General features: G+C 45.7%; 1 protein-coding gene across 1 annotated transcript in view; it reads right to left on the bottom strand.

Annotated features, from left to right (window-relative positions):
• LOC135054963 (zinc finger protein OZF-like) overlaps nucleotides 1–18,023 on the bottom strand; it is a 235,191-nt gene that overhangs the window by 85,151 nt on the left and 132,017 nt on the right. The gene's annotated exons all lie outside the window — the stretch shown is intronic.

Here is an 18,023-nt window from a genome sequence, read left to right as displayed (position 1 = left end):
AGTCTTGGAACAGACAGGGCCCCTGTTGTAACAGGTCCTGTCTGAGAGGCAGAGGCCATGGGTCCTCTGAGATAATTTCTTGTAGTTCTGGGTACCAAGTTCTTCTTGGCCAATCCGGAACGATCAGTATTGTTCTTACTCCTCTCCTTCTTACTATTCTCAGTACCTTGGGTATGAGAGGAAGAGGAGGGAACACATAAACCGACTGGTACACCCACGGTGTCACTAGTGCGTCCACAGCTATCGCCTGAGGGTCCCTTGACCTGGCGCAATATCTTTTTAGCTTTTTGTTGAGGCGCAACGCCATCATGTCCACCTGTGGCCGTCCCCAACGATTTACAATCAGTGTGAAGACTTCTGGATGAAGTCCCCACTCTCCCGGGTGGAGATCGTGTCTGCTGAGGAAGTCTGCTTCCCAGTTGTCCACTCCCGGAATAAACACTGCTGACAGTGCCAGTACGAGATTCTCCGCCCATCGAAGAATCCTTGTGGCTTCTGCCATCGCCATCCTGCTTCTTGTGCCGCCTTGGCGGTTTACATGGACGACCGCCGTGATGTTGTCTGACTGAATCAGCACCGGTAGGTTTGAAGCAGGGGTTCCGCTTGACTCAGGGCGTTGTAAATGTCCCTTAGTTCCAGAATATTTATGTGTAGGGAAGTCTCCTGACTTGACCACTGTCCTTGGAAGTTTCTTCCCTGAGTGACTGCCCCCCAACCTCGGAGGCTTGCATCCGTGGTCACCAGGACCCAGACCTGTATGCCAAATCTGCGGCCCTCGAGAAGATGGGCACTCTGCAGCCACCACAGTAGAGACACCCTGGCCCTCGGGGACAGGGTGAGCAACCAATGCATCTGAAGATGCGATCCGGACCATTTGTCTAACAGATCCCACTGAAAGATCCTTGCACGGAACCTGCCAAAGGGAATTGCTTCGTAAGAAGCCACCATCTTTCCCAGGACTCGCGTGCAGTGATGCACCGACACCTGTTTTGGTTTCAGGAGATTCCTGACCAGAGATGACAATTCCTGGGCCTTCTCCGCAGGGAGAAACACCTTCTTTTGTTCTGTATCCAGGATCATGCCCAAGAACAATAGACGTGTCGCAGGAATCAGCTGCGACTTTGATATGTTCAGAATCCAGCCGTGTTGTTGCAGCACTTCCCGAGCTAGTGCTACGCTGGCTGACAACTGTTCCTTGGACCTCGCCTTTATCAGGAGATCGTCCAAGTACGGGCCATTACCTTGGTAAATACCCTTGGTGCCGTTGAGAGACCAAACGGCAACGTCTGGAATTGGTAATGACAGTCCTGTACCACAAACCTGAGGTACTCATGGTGAGGTGGGTAAATGGGGACACACAGGTATGCATCCTTGATGTCCAATGATACCATAAAATCCCCCTCTTCCAGGCTTGCGATAACCGCCATGAGCTATTCCATTTTGAACTTGAACTTCCTCAGATAAGTGTTCAAGGATTTTAAATTTAGAATGGGTCTCACCGAACCGTCCGGTTTCGGTACCACAAACATTGTGGAATAGTAACCCCGTCCCTGTTGAAGGAGGGGAACCTTGATTATCACGTGCTGCAGGTACAGCTTGTGAATAGCCGACAGCACTACCTCCCTTTCCCTGGGAGCAGTTGGCAAAGCCGATTTGAGGTAACGGCGAGGGGTAGTCGCCTCGAACTCCAACATGAATCCCTGAGATACCACTTGTATGGCCCAGGGATCCACCTGTGGGCGAACCCATTGGTTGCTGAAGTTCCGGAGACGCGCCCCCACCGCACCTGGCTCCGCCTGTGGAGCCCCAGCGTCATGCGGTGGACTTAGAGGAAGCGGGGAAGGGCTTTTGTTCCTGGGAACTGGCTGTCTGATGCAGCTTCTTTCCTCTTCCCCTGCCTCTGAGCAGAAAGGAAGCGCCTCTGACACGCTTGCCTTTCTGAGGCCGAAAGGACTGTACCTGATAATACGCTGCTTTCTTTGGTTGTGAGGGAACGTGGGGTAGAAAAGTTGATTTTCCAGCTGTCGCTGAGGATACCAGGTCCGAGAGACCATCCCCAAACAGTTCCTCACCCTTATAAGGCAAAACCTCCATGTGCCTTTTAGAATCAGCATCACCTGTCCACTGCCGAGTCCATAAAACTCTCCTTGCAGAAATGGACATTGCATTAATTCCCGATGCCAGTCGGCAAATATCCCTCTGTGCATCTCTCATATATAAGACTACGTCCTTTATATGGTCTATGGTTAGCAAAATAGCATCCCTGTCGAGTGTATCAATGTTATCTGACAGGGTGTCGGACCAAGCTGCTGCAGCACTACACATCCATGCTGACGCAATAGCAGGTCTCAGTATAGTACCTGAGTGTGTATATACAGACTTCAGGATAGCTTCCTGCTTTCTATCTGCAGGCTACTTTAAGGCGGCCGTATCCTGAGACGGCAGTGCCACCTTTTTTGATAAGCGTGTGAGCGCTTTGTCCACCTTAGGGGATGTTTCCCAACGTAGCCTATCCGTTGGCGGGAAAGGGTACGCCATCAGTAATTTCTTATGAATTACCAGTTTTTTTATCAGGGGAACACCACGCTTCTTCACATAATTCATTTAACTCCTCAGATGGGGGAAAAGTCACTGGAAGCTTTTTCTCCCCAAACATAATACCTTTTTTAACGGTAACGGAGTCAGTGTCAGAAATGTTCAATACATTTTTCATTGCCGTAATCATACATCGGATGGCCCTTGTGGACTGTACATTCGTCTCATCCTCGTCGACACTGGAGTCAGACTCCGTGTCGACATCTGTGTCTGCCATCTGAGGTAGCGGGCGTTTTTGAGCCCCTGGTGGCCTCTTAGACGCCTGGGCAGGCGCGGGCTGAGAAGCCGGCTGTCCCAAGGCTGTCACGTCATCCAACCTTTTATGTATGCAGTTGACACTGTCGGTTAGAACCTTCCACATATCCATCCACTCCGGTGTCGGCCCCGTAGGGGGCGACATCACACTTATCGGCTTTTGCTCCGCCTCCACGTAACCCTCCTCATCAAACATGTCGACACAGCCGTACCGACACACCGCACACACACAGGGAATGCTCTGACTGAGGACAGGACCCCACAAAGTCCTTTGGGGAGACAGAGAGAGAGTATGCCAGCACACACCACAGCGCTATATAACCAGGGATTTACACTTAAGTGAGTGATTTTCCCTATAGCAGCTTATTATACACAGTTTGCACCTAAATTTAGTGCCCCCCCCTCTCTTTTTTACCCTTGAAGCCTGGAAACTGCAGGGGAGAGCCTGGGGAGCTGCCTTCCAGCGGAGCTGTGAAGAGAAAATGGCGTCGGTGTGCTGAGGAAGATAACTCCGCCCCTTTCTCGGCGGACTTCTCCCGCTTTTTTATATACTTTATGGCGGGGGATTATGCACATATACAGTTTATTAGCTGTATTATGTGCTTCTTAGCCATGTAAGGTACTCTAATTGCTGCCCAGGGCGCCCCCCCCCCCCCCCAGCGCCCTGCACCCATCAGTGACCGGAGTGTGTGGTGTGCAGAGGGAGCAATGGCGCACAGCTGCAGTGCTGTGTGCTACCTTAATGAAGACCGGAGTCTTCAGCCGCCGATTTTTCAACTCTCTTCGTTCTTCTGGCTCTGCAAGGTGGACGGCGGCGCGGCTCCGGGACCGGACGACCGAGGACTGGGACTGTGTTCGATCCCTCTGGAGCTAATGGTGTCCAGTAGCCTAAGAAGCCCAAGCTAGCTGCAAGCAGGTAGGTTCGCTTCTCTCCCCTCAGTCCCACGTAGCAGTGAGTCTGTTGCCAGCAGATCTCACTGAAAATAAAAAAACCTAACAAATACTTTCTTTCTAGGAAGCTCAGGAGAGCCCCTAGGGTGCATCCAGCTCTGGCCGGGCACAGATTCTAACTGAGGTCTGGAGGAGGGGCATAGAGGGAGGAGCCAGTGCACACCAGATATAGTACCTAATCTTTCTTTTAAGAGTGCCCAGTCTCCTGCGGAGCCTGTCTATTCCCCATGGTCCTTACGGAGTACCCAGCATCCACTAGGACGTCAGAGAAATATATATGTGTGTGTGTATATATATATATATATATATATGTGTGTGTGTGTGTGTATATATATATATATATATATATATATATAGAACTAGTGAAGAAAAGGGCGCCTATTTTGTGTTTCTTAAAAAAATTGATATAAAGTGAATTAGGGTGATAATGTATGGACATCACTTATCTGATATATATATTTTCTTCGGTCTCATGACCAATGCACATATGTGAAAAGAAGATAAAACAGAAATAACATAGCGCGTACAGTTTTTTTAAAAGAACATTTTTTTGTCTGTACAGTTTCTAAGACATATTTCACCATAAAAATAAAATTAAAAATAGTTGTATCTAAAAAACCTCCTAAGGATAAGCAAATCCTCAATGATAAAAATCCACCAACAGGGATTATTGGGGTTTTTCACAAATTTTAATACAACATAAAACATAGAAGGTATATAATAGTAAAAGTGCAAGCGTACAGAATATAACAAGGTTCGAGCTTATCAATCTGTATGTACAAGCGGATACATCCTGTTTTTCATAAAAATCCAATATCGGTAAAAATGCAAACGTACAGGATATTAAAGTTAAAAAGGCTTATCTGTCCATAAGGAGGTCTCAGGTATAGCAGTCCCAACGCGTTTCGTCAGCAGTATGACTTCATCATGGGGATATCTATCTATATATATATATTTAAAAATGAAAGTGATCAGCGCCTATTTGGGACAGTATCTGAAATGGACTGATATCTGGTTTATGCACCCCAGCGGTTGTGAAGCTTCAGTATGCGAGTGCAACTTCTTTGGATATATATATTGGGACATTCTTTTATGTCTAAGTTGGCACCCATGTGTATTATCATTGATGATCTCAAAAATTGGAATTTTGAATCCAGCAAAATTGTGAGGCTATTTTTTTACAGATATATGCTCAAATATGTATAATTTAAGGACAGAGACATCATTACAGCAAAGACTTTTATAAGGATGGATGGGGATTTGTGAAACGAGCACCGAGAGTCAGGACTTTAAAACACTAACAGCGATGCCGGAAGTGACGCGACGCCAAGGCAGAGAGCAGTCTGGTTGCTAGGGCAACCGAGAAGCCGTAACACAGACGTGTAGTAAGAACACGGCGGCAGCCGGAGAAGAAGTCATGTTATCAGGGCAACCACTACACACGGTAATAGACGCTGGGGCTTAGCGTTACGTCATAGGGAGAGGACTGATTATGCGATTTGCTCCCGCTGTGAAGCGCGGAGTCTAATTGGTGGATGGGTATTTAAATATGGGAACTGGGAGAAAAGATCATTATTCACTTCAACCTTGAAAAAGACTCTAGCAAAGAGTTGAAACGCGTCAGTTTTCCTACTGAGGCGCCAGGGAGGAGCGTGTTGTTATCCAGGATCCAGCAGTAACGATCTGTGTGGTGTATGGGCTGATCCGGAGCACCCATATTGGGACACATGTGCTGTTAGGGACTGTCTAATCGCAGTTCCCTTAGATTCTGGTAATTACCCACTATTTCACATGCCTCTCTAAAGGATTATGTTGAATATTCGATCCTATTTTTGTATTATGCATGTTATGTATGTAATGTAATGTATATGTGTTGTTCCAATTAAAACGGTATTTCACTACACATTATTACTCCTTCACTCTACATGACATCTCTCTTTGGAAAATATGATGGAATGATATGAAACAAGGAAGGAATCACTGAAAGCGCTAGTTAAGTGGAACTCTCAATATTTGTTTTTTTTGCATATTTAGGGGTATATGCAATTCCGGACGAATTGCGCATTTTTTTCGTCCGTTTTAAAAAAAATTGCCTGTACTCGACAGCAGCAGCCCTCCCGCCGGGACCATGAATTCAACATATGCAATACAAAACGGATTCGACACTCCCTGTTGGCGGATAACGGACCAATCGACGAGTAGTGGGCGTCCTGAATTCGACTTCCCGCCGTTTGCAGCCCTTTATTAGGTCTTGTTTGCTGCTTGCTCAGCAGCCATTTTGTGAACCTGCAGAGAGGTGTGAGGAGGTGCAGAGCTAGCAAATTGGTTGTTTGCTGTGGTATCGTTTGGACACCCAGCAGGCTTTATTCCAGGACAGACAGGAGGATACCTGTTACCCCGGAGGAGAGTTGTTTTTGGAGCTATTTCTACATTTTTAGGTAAGTACCACATGTGGGTCTGGTGTTGCATGTATGCGTTTGTGTAGTGGGGGTTGCCATGAGGTGTACATGGGGTGTTTGGGGTATGTGTTTGGTGTATGTATATATATATGTGTGCAGGTATGTGTATAGCTCCTGCTTGTATTGCTGCATTTTTTGGGGGAGTTTTGTGTTTTGGGGTAGTTTTTCACGTTTTTTCTTCTTCTTAAAATTACTTTTTGGGTCATGCTTTTGCATTGGTGTACCTCCAGAGTGTGCAGGGATGCTTTTTGGCTAGTTTGGGCTGATTTTAGTGTGTGTCGGTATCAATGCGGTCGACATGTCGTGTCGTTTGTTTGCTAAAACAGGTTTTTTATCTCCTATTTTAGCACTGGTGTACCTCCAGAGTGTGCAGGGATGCTTTTTGGCTTGTTTGGGGTGACTTGGAGCAAGTTTGTGTCAGACATGCGGTCGACATGTCGTGTCGTTTGTTTGCCAAACATGTTTTTTCCCTCCTATTTTAGCACTGGTGTACCTCCAGAATGTGCAGGGATGCTTTTTGGCTAGTTTGGGGTGATTTTAGTGTGTGTCGGTATCAATGTGGTCGACATGTCATGTCGTTTGTTTGCTAAAACATGTTTTTTCCCTCCTATTTTAGCACTGGTGTACCTCCAGAATGTGCAGGGATGCTTTTTGGCTAGTTTGGGGTGATTTTAGTGTGTGTCGGTATCAATGTGGTCGACATGTCATGTCGTTTGTTTGCTAAAACATGTTTTTTCCCTCCTATTTTAGCACTGGTGTACCTCCAGAATGTGCAGGGATGCTTTTTGGCTAGTTTGGGGTGATTTTAGTGTGTGTCGGTATCAACGTGGTCGACATGTCATGTCGTTTGTTTGCTAAAACAATTTTTTCCCCTCCTATTTTAGCACTGGTGTACCTCCAGAATGTGCAGGGGTGCGTTTTGGCTAGTTTGGGTGACTGTCAGCCATTTTGTTTGTGTCAGCCATTTTGTGTTAGCACTGGTTGACCTCCAGTATGTGCAGGGATGCTTTTTGGCTAGTTTGGGGTGACTGTCAGCCATTTTGTTTGTGTCAGCAATTTTGTTTGTGTCAGCCATTTTGTTTGTGTCAGCCATTTTGTCTTAGCACTGGTTGACCTCCAATATGTGCAGGGATGCTTGTACGGGGGTTTTGGCTTTTTTTTCTTTCTATTTTTCATTTTTTGTGTGTGTTTGGTCCTGCTTGAGAACTGGGGTCCCAGCAGCATGACGTGTGGTTGCATGTAATTATGTAATGTGTGTTAAATTTGTAAAAATATATAATTTTGTTTTTTTTCTTTTTACAACAGAGATGTCCAGGGACAAGCGGGCCTGATCCCCCCCTTCCCCCCACCCCTCAGAACTTTCCCTGCATAGCAACGAGGAGTGGGAGCCGACCCAGGAGGAGGATACGACCGACCAGGCATGCAGTGACCAGCCGCGGTCGTCAAGGGACCAAATGGAGAAGTCGAAAAAGAAAAAGCCTAGAAAGGTACTGACAACACCTGCAGACACAATAGCATCCAACTTGACACACCCTAGTTTGCTCACTGCCATGCACACCTACAGGTATCTTTGCGCACTGCCAGGGATACTGACACTCACAGGTACATACTGATCTTAGTAAATGCATGTTTTTTTTTTAATCCCTAAAGGCAAGAAGCCAGCCAGAGGAGCAGTCGGAGGAGGAAGCCTCTGGTGAAGATGCAGGACCGAAAAAGCCGCATGGACCCAGATACACTGAGGCGGAAAACTGTGCCCTAGTGGATGGTGTCAACAGGTCCTACGACGTTCTGTATGGACCAAGGGCACATACCACAGCAGCTAAGACCAAGCGAAACATCTGGGATGCCATCGCGAGCCAAGTCACTGCAGTATCTGGAAACCGCCGGAGCACCAGAAACTGCATGAAGCGGTACAGTGATTGCCGCAGACAGACCAAAAAGAAGATGGCGATTCAGCGCCGACATGAGACAGCTACGGGAGGTGGTCCGGCTCTCAATCTAAAGTGGCTACCCTGGGAGGAAGTTATTAAAAGGCGCATGAACCCTGCCATGGTTGAAGGAGTTTGCGGAGGTGTGGACTCCAGCCGTCCTGCTGGCTTTCCCGAGGAGGAAGAACCGCCCAGAAGACGGAAGACTGCGGGAGACAAGCAGTCCAAAAGGAGGCCTGATGGTAAGAATACATTCAGATGAGTTATTTTTTTTTGTATTTGCTAATGTGATTTTTTTTGCAGACACGTCTGCCCAGAGGACATCACCTGCGCGCAGGACATCGGCAGCGCGCGGACCATCACCTGCGCAGCAGGCATCGGCAGCAGCGCGCAGACCATCACCTGCGCAGCAAGCATCAGGAGCGCGCAGTAAGTCACCTGTGCGCCAGATGACGTCAGCGCACAGACTATCACCTGCGCGCCAGACATCAGCACGCAGAACGTCACCTGTGCGCCAGACACCGTCGGCGACCACACCACCAGATGGGCGCCAAACTACAGCTCCTGCGCGTAGGCCATCACCAGATCGTCATCTCTCCAGGAGTTTTGGGACTGTGACCGAAGAGCCTCAACAAGACACTACCCTTGTGGACCCATCACCCGAACTGTTTGAGTCTACAGGGTTAACGGATGAGACTATTCTTGGGTTTGAAGACAGCCGTGCAGAAGTATCCAGCCAGACCCTTGAAAAGTCTCCAGAATTGAGGACAAGTGAAGCTCCTGGAGCAGCGGCACCTCAGGATGGAGAAGGTTTGTATTTACTTTTTGGGGGGGTGGTGGAGGGGGTTGCACCAGTTTTGTATAGTTTATTAACTTATTTTTTTTTTCCTTTTGCAAACAGAGGTGCTACGGACTAGCAGCGGACTTGCATCGGGGATTGGTTCATTCTTCAGGCCGGATCTCCTACAGGATTCGTCAGAGGATGACGAGGTGGAAGTGCAGCAGCCTGCTGATTCTACATCCCTGTGTGAGTAAATATCGAATTGTGAGCCTTCAAACAAATGTATGATGAATGTGTATAATAATTTCAAATTTTCTTTTCAGCTGCAAAAATGCAATTGGTGGCAGACGTCCAGGAAGGGCAGGATCCCTCAAATATTCAGAGGGTAAACAACCTGGCAGCAGAGATGAATGTCAGCCAGGATAGTTTTCGGGTTGTCGTTGGAAGCAGACTGGACGCCATTGAGAGGACAATGGATAAGATGGCAAACGGTCTGCTTGAAATGCAGAAGGCTCATGCCGACAGTGCGGCCGAAATTCAAAAGACCAGAAGAGAAGATCACAGGGAGACTATGGACATCCTTCAAATTCTGGCCCAATCCATCAACCGGTGGAGAACACATCATGCCTGGCACACAGCAATGACAACATGTCGGAGAGCCATCGACATTCCGCATCCAGCCAACAGATCATCGCAACCACACTGCAGATGATATACGATAAACTCCCAGAACCAGCTCATCAACACGCTGGTGATCTACCACTTCCGCCATCACAAGCCACATGGACGCCTCCTTCCCTTCCTCCACCAACATCCTGGTATAGACGGTCACAGCTGTACCAAGGATATACAGGGATGTACCCCACCCACCAGATGCCTCCACCACCAACACCGGCCGCAACATCTACAGCTGCACGGGCACCGAGGCCCAGTCAACCCACTATTCAGCCGCCCAGGACATCGACGCTCCATCAGGAGGACGAAGAGGATCCGGAAAGACATCCACCATGAGCCCGGTCGTATTGTTTTATTTACTGTTATGTTTTTCATGTATCCCTTTCTCCCCCTCCCATTAGTTTTTTTTTCTTCCTATTGTTTTATATGTGTTGGGCTCCCCCACCCGTGACCGGGTACTACCAAGGAGCTTTATGTCTAAGCATACATGCGTGGGCATGTATGCGGGCGCGTGTGGTAACGGATGAAAGCTCCTTGTGGCTACATGTATGATGGGCCAAAGAGCTATTCTGATACCACTTTTTTACCCCAAAAAAACTTTTTGTTTGGTGTACAATAGGCTTTCACTGTTGTGTGAATTTACTATTCACTAGTGTTTGTTTTTGGCTTATTCAAAGGATTGGGTGGAAAATTGAAGTGGACGGCATAAGTTCGTGTTGTGCGTACCAAGGTGAGTAGAGCCATGTTTCAATGTATATATTCAAGAAACTTTGGACCGCCTGCCTTTGTGGAACCACACAGCCCAGCAATGGCTCATGCTGGGCTGTGTGGTTCCACAAATGCAAGCATGTCAAAGTGCAGACCACTGACACCACTATTCCACTTTGGACCGCCTGCCTTTGTGGAACCACACAGCCCAGCAATGGGTCATGCTGGGCTGTGTGGTTCCACAAATGCAAGCGTGTCAAAGTGCTGACCACTGACACCACTATTCCACTTTGGACCGCCTGCCTTTGTGGAACCACACAGCCCAGCAATGGGTCAAGCTGGGCTGTGCGGTTCCACAAATGTTATTGGGGAAAGGAATGAACATGACATTAGTGTCTTTACTTAATATGTTCCCCCCCCCCCCCCCACAGATATCTATCTACACAAGAAAAGAATGTAAAAAAGAACAAACTACTTTTTTGTTTAATTACCTTTCATTTTTTTATTTCAAAAATAAAATACAATTTTTCTTCAATACATTTTTAAAATGAGAAGTTTTCTGTGGTTTTTATTTAAATTATTAGTAAATACAATGTTAAATATGAGATGCAGTGGAATTGTGTTAGGTCGCCCATGGTACAGCAGGGGAACTGTTGTGTCCCTCTTCATCCACGAGGATTCAAGCCACTTGAGAAGGATACACCGCAAGACCTGTGGAAGAGAACAGTATGAGGTTCCAGCTATTGGTAATAGTGACACCCTGGTACGGAAAAGAAGAGGTACAATCAACACGACACAAGCAGGTTACAGTGGGCCCAAATGCAACCCTCCGGCACTTGCGTAACTACCCATCCAAACATTCCCTGACACACAGTGTAAGCATCAAGGCATGATTGGATGTGCAGTTTTGCAAATGCAGGAGGGCTGCACTTTGGACATGCCGGGGTGACTTGGACAAGAGGGAGTTTTGGGCAATACATCTCACCTGAGGGGGGTTGTCAGCTACATGGCGGAGGGTCAGGTCCACATCACAAGTAGGTCGCCCATGGTACATCAGGAGAAATGTCGTGTCTCTTCACATCCACGCCACTTGGGAAGGATACTCCGCAAGACCTGTGGAAGAGAATAGTATGAGGTTCCAGCTATTGGTAATAGTGTACCCCTGGTATGGAAAAGGTACAAGCAACACGACACAAGCAGGTTACAGCGGGCCCAAATGCAACCCTCCGGCACTTGCGTAACTACACATCCAAACATTCCCTGACCTAGCGTAAGCATTGCTGTCAAGGCATGATTGGATGTGCAGTTTTGCAAAAGCCGGAGGGCTGCACTTTGGACATGCTGGTCTGACTTGGACAAGAGGGAGTTTTGGGCAATACATCTCACCTGAGGGGGGTTGTCAGCTACATGTCGGAGGGTCAGGTCCACATCACAAGTAGGTCGCCCATGGTAGAGTTGGATAAACGGGTCCAATATTTGCGGCAATCCAACAACAGGAGAAAACAGGGGGTAACGGGTCGTCAACAGGACAAAACTTTAAAAACAGGGCTGGAAAGGTACGTCAACAGGACGTAAAACTCTGAAATACATAAATAAAGATTTTTTTTAGAATATTACAATCTCACTTTACACGATAATACAAATGTTACAAGTATACTCACAGGCAACGGAAAAAAGTTTTGGATCAATGTCCGTCGGGAATCATCTTCTTCGTCCATACCCACCGGTAGAGCAGAAGAACGGTTCCCGCATCGGAAAGCACTGCGACGAAGAGTCACCGGCAAACGGTTTGCGACACATATGTTGTGTAAAATACAACATGCATTTACTATGCCGCAAACCTTCGCCGGTGAGTACAAAAGAGCACCGCCGGAAGTGTCTAAACATCGAAACCGGCTTTTAAGGACACCGCACGTTCAATTATTTGCCTCGATGCTTTGTGTGTCTCTTGGTAATGTTTTTCTGCTCTACCAACAGGATTAGACAATGGGGTCAAGAGCCACGATTTGTTGGGATAACCCGCATCGCCTATAGAAAAGAAAAGAAATGGTAGGTAATCTAAAAAAAATAATTTTTTTTTTAATAAATAATAAAAAAATAAAAACAATTAACAGCCAGCCACCAGGCATGTTTCCTGTTTCGAACTTGTCAAACAGCGATGACTGGCTTAGGATGAAGGAGTCGTGAGACGATCCAGGAAATCCCACAAAAATATTCAAAAATGTCATGTTGACATTCATGGAATGGAAATGTTTTCGGTCCGAAAACATTCTTCCGAATTCCGTGGCGGTCTGATCTGCACGTGGGTACAGTCAATCGCGCCCAGCACATTGGGAAATTTGTATTTGGTAAAAAAGCCTAATTTTATCTCACGACATTCGCTGTCCGTCTCTGGAATTGTGATGAACTGGATCGTCAATTTGCGGAAAGCCCTAATGACCTGGGTTATACAGCGCGACAGTGTCGACTGTGAAAAACCGCATGTTTGAGACAGTGGAGGCTGGAATGTGCCTGACGCCAAAAAATGTAACGTAGCCAGCAGTTTCTGGAAACCGCTGACTGCGCGATTGGTCCGTGCCCGAGGTTCCAGGTCAGCCTCCAACAGAGCATACAGCGAATATATGTCGCAAGTCGATAAGCGATAATTTTGAATCACCTCGAACTCGCTGAGATCCTCCAGTTCACGCCTAGTGCGATACTGGCGTGGACGTGGAAATTAAACCCGCAATACTGGCTCACCCAATGCAGACATTTGCTGACCTTGATCCTGATGTTCAGCAGCCCTTTCTTTCTCCATGCTTGCAGCCAACATGAACATCACAATCTGGTCAGAAAAAGGCTCCATTATTGTAGTCAGTACAAAAATAGGATAAACGTGTTTTAAAACGCAGGGATTGTCCTAAAAAAAAACGATTCCACAAGAGAGCTGACTGTAATGGCTCCTTCTCCCTAGTCTCAAAAAACTGGGAGTGAGGAGATAGGAGGAGCTTTGCAGAAGTGTATCCTGGGTAAAACTGTGGAATCATGGGTACATTTCCCTCAGCAGAGTGAAGAAAAAAATATTCTCTTAAAAAATCAATTAAATAATACTTGTGAGTCAAAAAAAGACAAACCAAGTAGATAATCCCTTCAAATATAAATAGATATGCTATTAGCAATCCAAAAAGCAAAAAAAAAAAATCATTTATTAATTTTTTTTTATTAGAACCCGCCAGCAAAGTGAGGCGGACTGAAAATGACGAATTTGCGGTCGAAAAGCACTGTTGTCGAATCGTAATTCTTCAATTGAATATACTTTTGTCGAAAAGCCGCATTTTGACCATTGCAGACATGTCGAATTTTGAAAAAGTCGATTTGTAAAAAGTCGAGTCTGAAACAGAAGATATTTTGGCGAAAAGTACTGTATTGCATTGACGAATCCAATTCGACATGTTTTTTTTGTCGAAAATGTCCCGTTTTTCGACTTTTGCATCAATTTGACCGCAATTGCATATACCGCTTAGTCTGATGTAAAGCTTTCTCTTTTTTTGCACTGTCTTGTTTTTTATTTTTATTTTTGTATGTTTTTTGCTTTGCATGTGGGTCAGAGGGTGCAAGTTGGATTCTACACCATTTAATACTTCTTTCTACTTTGCATTCTAAATATGACACATGCCCTTGGCATATTAGACTAGCAGTCTCTAAGTGAGGCTGAGAACTTGTTGGTTAGTCTGACTGATGATGAGGTTGAGAGAGTTTTGTTTAACCAAATTGATTTTGATGAATTACCTGTGCAGACTCCTCTTGACTTATATCACAAATTGCACTGTTTGCGGCGGAGAGAGATTGATTTAAATCTGCACGGACAATTCTTGTCTGAGTACTTTAGAAAGAAAAGAATACCTAGAGGGTTCCGCGTCAACAACACACCCACCATTGGGAGAAAGAATCCAGCTTTCTGTGTCAAATGGTGCGTGGTGCTAAACAAGTGCTCTTTAGACTTACTTGTTTTAGTGATTGAAGAGGTTGGTGTGGAACTCAAGAAGGTCAAAGGTGAAATCGAGGTTTTTGAGAAAGCTCAGGGTGCAGTCTTAAGATCTGATAAATCTGAGGACTGGATCAATAAGATCCAGGAACAAGTTGATAAATATTGAAGTGATTTATTATCTTTTAAGATGAAGAAGTGGGGGACGGTTGAGATTGACTACCAAAGACATTCTGTCTATAGGTGGCGGTCAGGAGAGAGCCGTGGGAGACCCCCTTATCAGGGCCGTTCACAAGGCTCCAGAGGTAGAGGAGGTAGATCACATACTCCAAACACTCATCCACCATATTCCTCTTCTGACTCAGATTACATTGATACACTAGCACCCTCAGGAGCCTCCTCTTCATCCTCTTTTTTTAGGTCCAGACACCAGATCAAAAAGAGAGAAAAATACGGGAGGCCCTACCCGCAGAGGGGGAGGGGGGGGGGGGGGCAAAAACTTGCGGAAGAGGCAGGGAAGGCCCGAAAACCTAATCTTTATCTTGTCTACCCATCAATTTACACAGGCAGAGACATCCCTACTGAGCAAAGGATGGTCTTTTGTGTCGACTAGCAGATTTAGACCTTTTCAATGGTCGGTTGAGCATTTTAAGATGGGAAGATAATTAAGATTACGCAAATTTTGGTAGCAAACCCTCTCAACCTACTCTAAAGTCTAGTAATGTTTCTTCCACACTATTTAGGAACCCCAGCACTTCCGATCCCACCTCGAATAATCCCAGTCTACGTACCTTTTTACGTATATTAAATTCTGATGTTAATGGGTATGATGAAGCAAGTACTGGACATTATTCTAATCTTCCTCATGACCAATGGGTGGCCCTTAAGGGTCTGAAGAATGACACATCGCTCGTCATTCGGAATGCCGATAAGGGTGGTGCAGTCGGCTTGCAGAACTTTTCTGATTACGACTCTGAGATAAGGTCACAATTAGCTGATCCCAACACTCACGTATCTGTTGAATTTAATCCTATTCCCAGGATTAAACGGCTCTCAATTCCGCCTTTCAAAATGCATGGATTACTGAGGACGTCTTTGAATATCTGACAGTCAAATTTCCAGTGTGCCCAGTTATATACACACTCCCCAAGGTTCACAAGTCGATGGACAAGCCCCCAGGGTGTCCTATTATATTTGCCCGTGGGTCGCTGTTGCAACCATTGGCTATATTTGTCGATCATCATTTACAACCGTGTGTTCAATCCATGACCAGTTATATAAGGGACACTAGCGATTTTTTGAAGGGAATATCTTCATTATGTGACATTTCCTCTGATTGCTATCTAGCTACACTTGATGTTAGCTCGTTATACACTGTCATACCCTACAAGGAGGGTATAGAGGCAGTTAGGCTTTACTGAATGGCCCCTATCAGGGTCCACCCATTGAGTTTATGTTGGAATTGATTGAATTGGTCCCATCACATAATAATTTTCAATACCAGGATGAATATTACATCCAGCGGATCGGGACCGCGATGGGTTCTAATCTGGCCCCGGGGTTCGGTAATTTGTACATGGCGAAATATGAAATGGAACAGATCTATGACAAGTTTTCACAACACTTGATTTATTATAAAAGATACATAGATGACCTTTTTGTGGTGTGGAAGGGCAGTGTCGAGTCTTTTGAGGCCATGGTCAGTGAGCTCAACCAACTAGACACTCCGATTAGATGTACTGCAGCCATTAATGATGTTTCTATACATTTTTTAAAATTCTCCAGTTTTGGAGTATACTTTATTCCGGAAGCCAACAGACCGCAATACCCTTTTATGGGCAACCAGCCACCATCCAGATAAATTGAAGTCCAACTTGCCTGTTTCACAGTTCCTAAGAGTCTTCCGTAATAATTCAGATGGGAGAGTAGCGGAGCAACAGCTCAAGGAGTGTGCCGACCGGTTTATTGAACTTTGCTATAAGAAAAAGACTGTTTCGAACGGTCTATCCAAAGCACGTAAATTACATAAAGCAGGGGGCACTGCTGTAGACAGCTCTACTGGGTCTGAACGTATCATCTTAAAACTAGTTGCAATATTAGATTATCGACGGTGCAGAAATCGATAAAGATGAACTGGCATATAATTAACAGCGATCCTAAATTCAAGACCATCGGTTCGGCGCCACCCCTACTAAGCATACAGCGAGGAAGTAATTTGAAAGATTTATTATTATTATTATTATTATTATCCTTTATTTATATGGCGCCACAAGGGTTCCGCAGCGCCCAATTACAGAGTACATAAATAATCAAACAGGAAAACAGCAACTTACAGTTGATGACAGTATAGGACAAGTACAGGGTAAACAAACATAGTTACATCAGCAGATGACACTGGAATAAGTATCAGGTGGCAGAAGACTGCTGAAGTTGATGCAGTTGAAGATTATTAAAGTAAGAAAGGATAAGCACATGAGGGAAGAGGGCCCTGCTCGTGAGAGCTTACATTCTAAAGGGGAGGGGTAGACAGACAGGGGTGACACAGATGGGGTACATAGGGAGTGTAGAACAGAGGGTTAGGATGAGATTTGGCTGGGTTTGGTGAAGAAGTGGGTCTTGAGAGCCCGTTTGAAGTTTTGTAGAGAGGTGGAAATATGCTCCTCAGACCAACGATGAAAGATATGAAAGATATGCTCCTCAGACCAACAATGAAACCTGATGCATCTAGCAGGTACCAGTGGTTGAACAAACAACACGGCTGTTACAAGTGCTTGCAATGCACCACATGCAGGTCGATGATTACCGGGCAATTCTTTAGCCATCCGCTGTATGGCACGAAGATAAGATTACGACATAATTTAACGTGCATGATGGATCAAGACAATTAGACCTTTCCTTGAGAGAATGAACCAGCGTTCCTCAATTCATCTAGCATACTATACCGGTAACACCGACAAGCCAGTCGCAGCACACATCCTGCAGCTCCAGCATCAACTCTCAACACTACGGTGTATGATGATTGACTGGATTCCTCCGTTACCCCGGGGAGGAGACAGGGGCAAGCTCCTATTGAAGAGGGAGTCATATTGGATCCATTTCCTTGGGACTATGTCTCCTAAAGGACTCAATGAACAAAACCCGTTGCATATGTTCCTGTAGTTAAACGTCCGATTCTTTTAATTTTTTAATTTTTTTCCCCCCAGCTTTTTGTATTTTTTTAATTTTGATTTTCTTGACGGTGCTGGTGTGCTTTGGTTTGGTTGGGCTCATTGACCATGGCATTAGGGCACCCTCTGACACCATGGTATAGTTTATGTCCTGTGAGGTCCCCATGTGTGTTTGATTCTGCACATGTGGACGCATGTTTTTGATATTCTATATTTTCACTTTCTTTGTTATGTGTTTTAAGATGGCTCTGACACTGTGGAACTATAAAAACCCAGGGCTACATAAATATAAAGTTGACATCATGGACATTGGTCCACTATATGTCACCATATCACCTACAGACTTATGTTATTACATAAGTTTATTAGCATCTTATGTCATTATGTACCCATAACACTCCATTTTAGGCTCTATTATTAAGCTCTCTAGTGATAAGCCTCTAATGATACGCTGCTTTCTGGTGGGTCCCTTGCATTTATAAATGCTGTGCTCCCAGCCATTGGCACCGATGTGTTCCACTGTTCAGCGGAGCGCACTGA

Source organism: Pseudophryne corroboree, chromosome 3, assembly GCF_028390025.1.
Source record: "Pseudophryne corroboree isolate aPseCor3 chromosome 3, aPseCor3.hap2, whole genome shotgun sequence".
Classification (NCBI taxonomy): domain Eukaryota; kingdom Metazoa; phylum Chordata; class Amphibia; order Anura; family Myobatrachidae; genus Pseudophryne; species Pseudophryne corroboree.
Note: the sequence above shows the minus strand (reverse complement) of the source record. Positions and strands in the feature narration are given on the sequence as shown.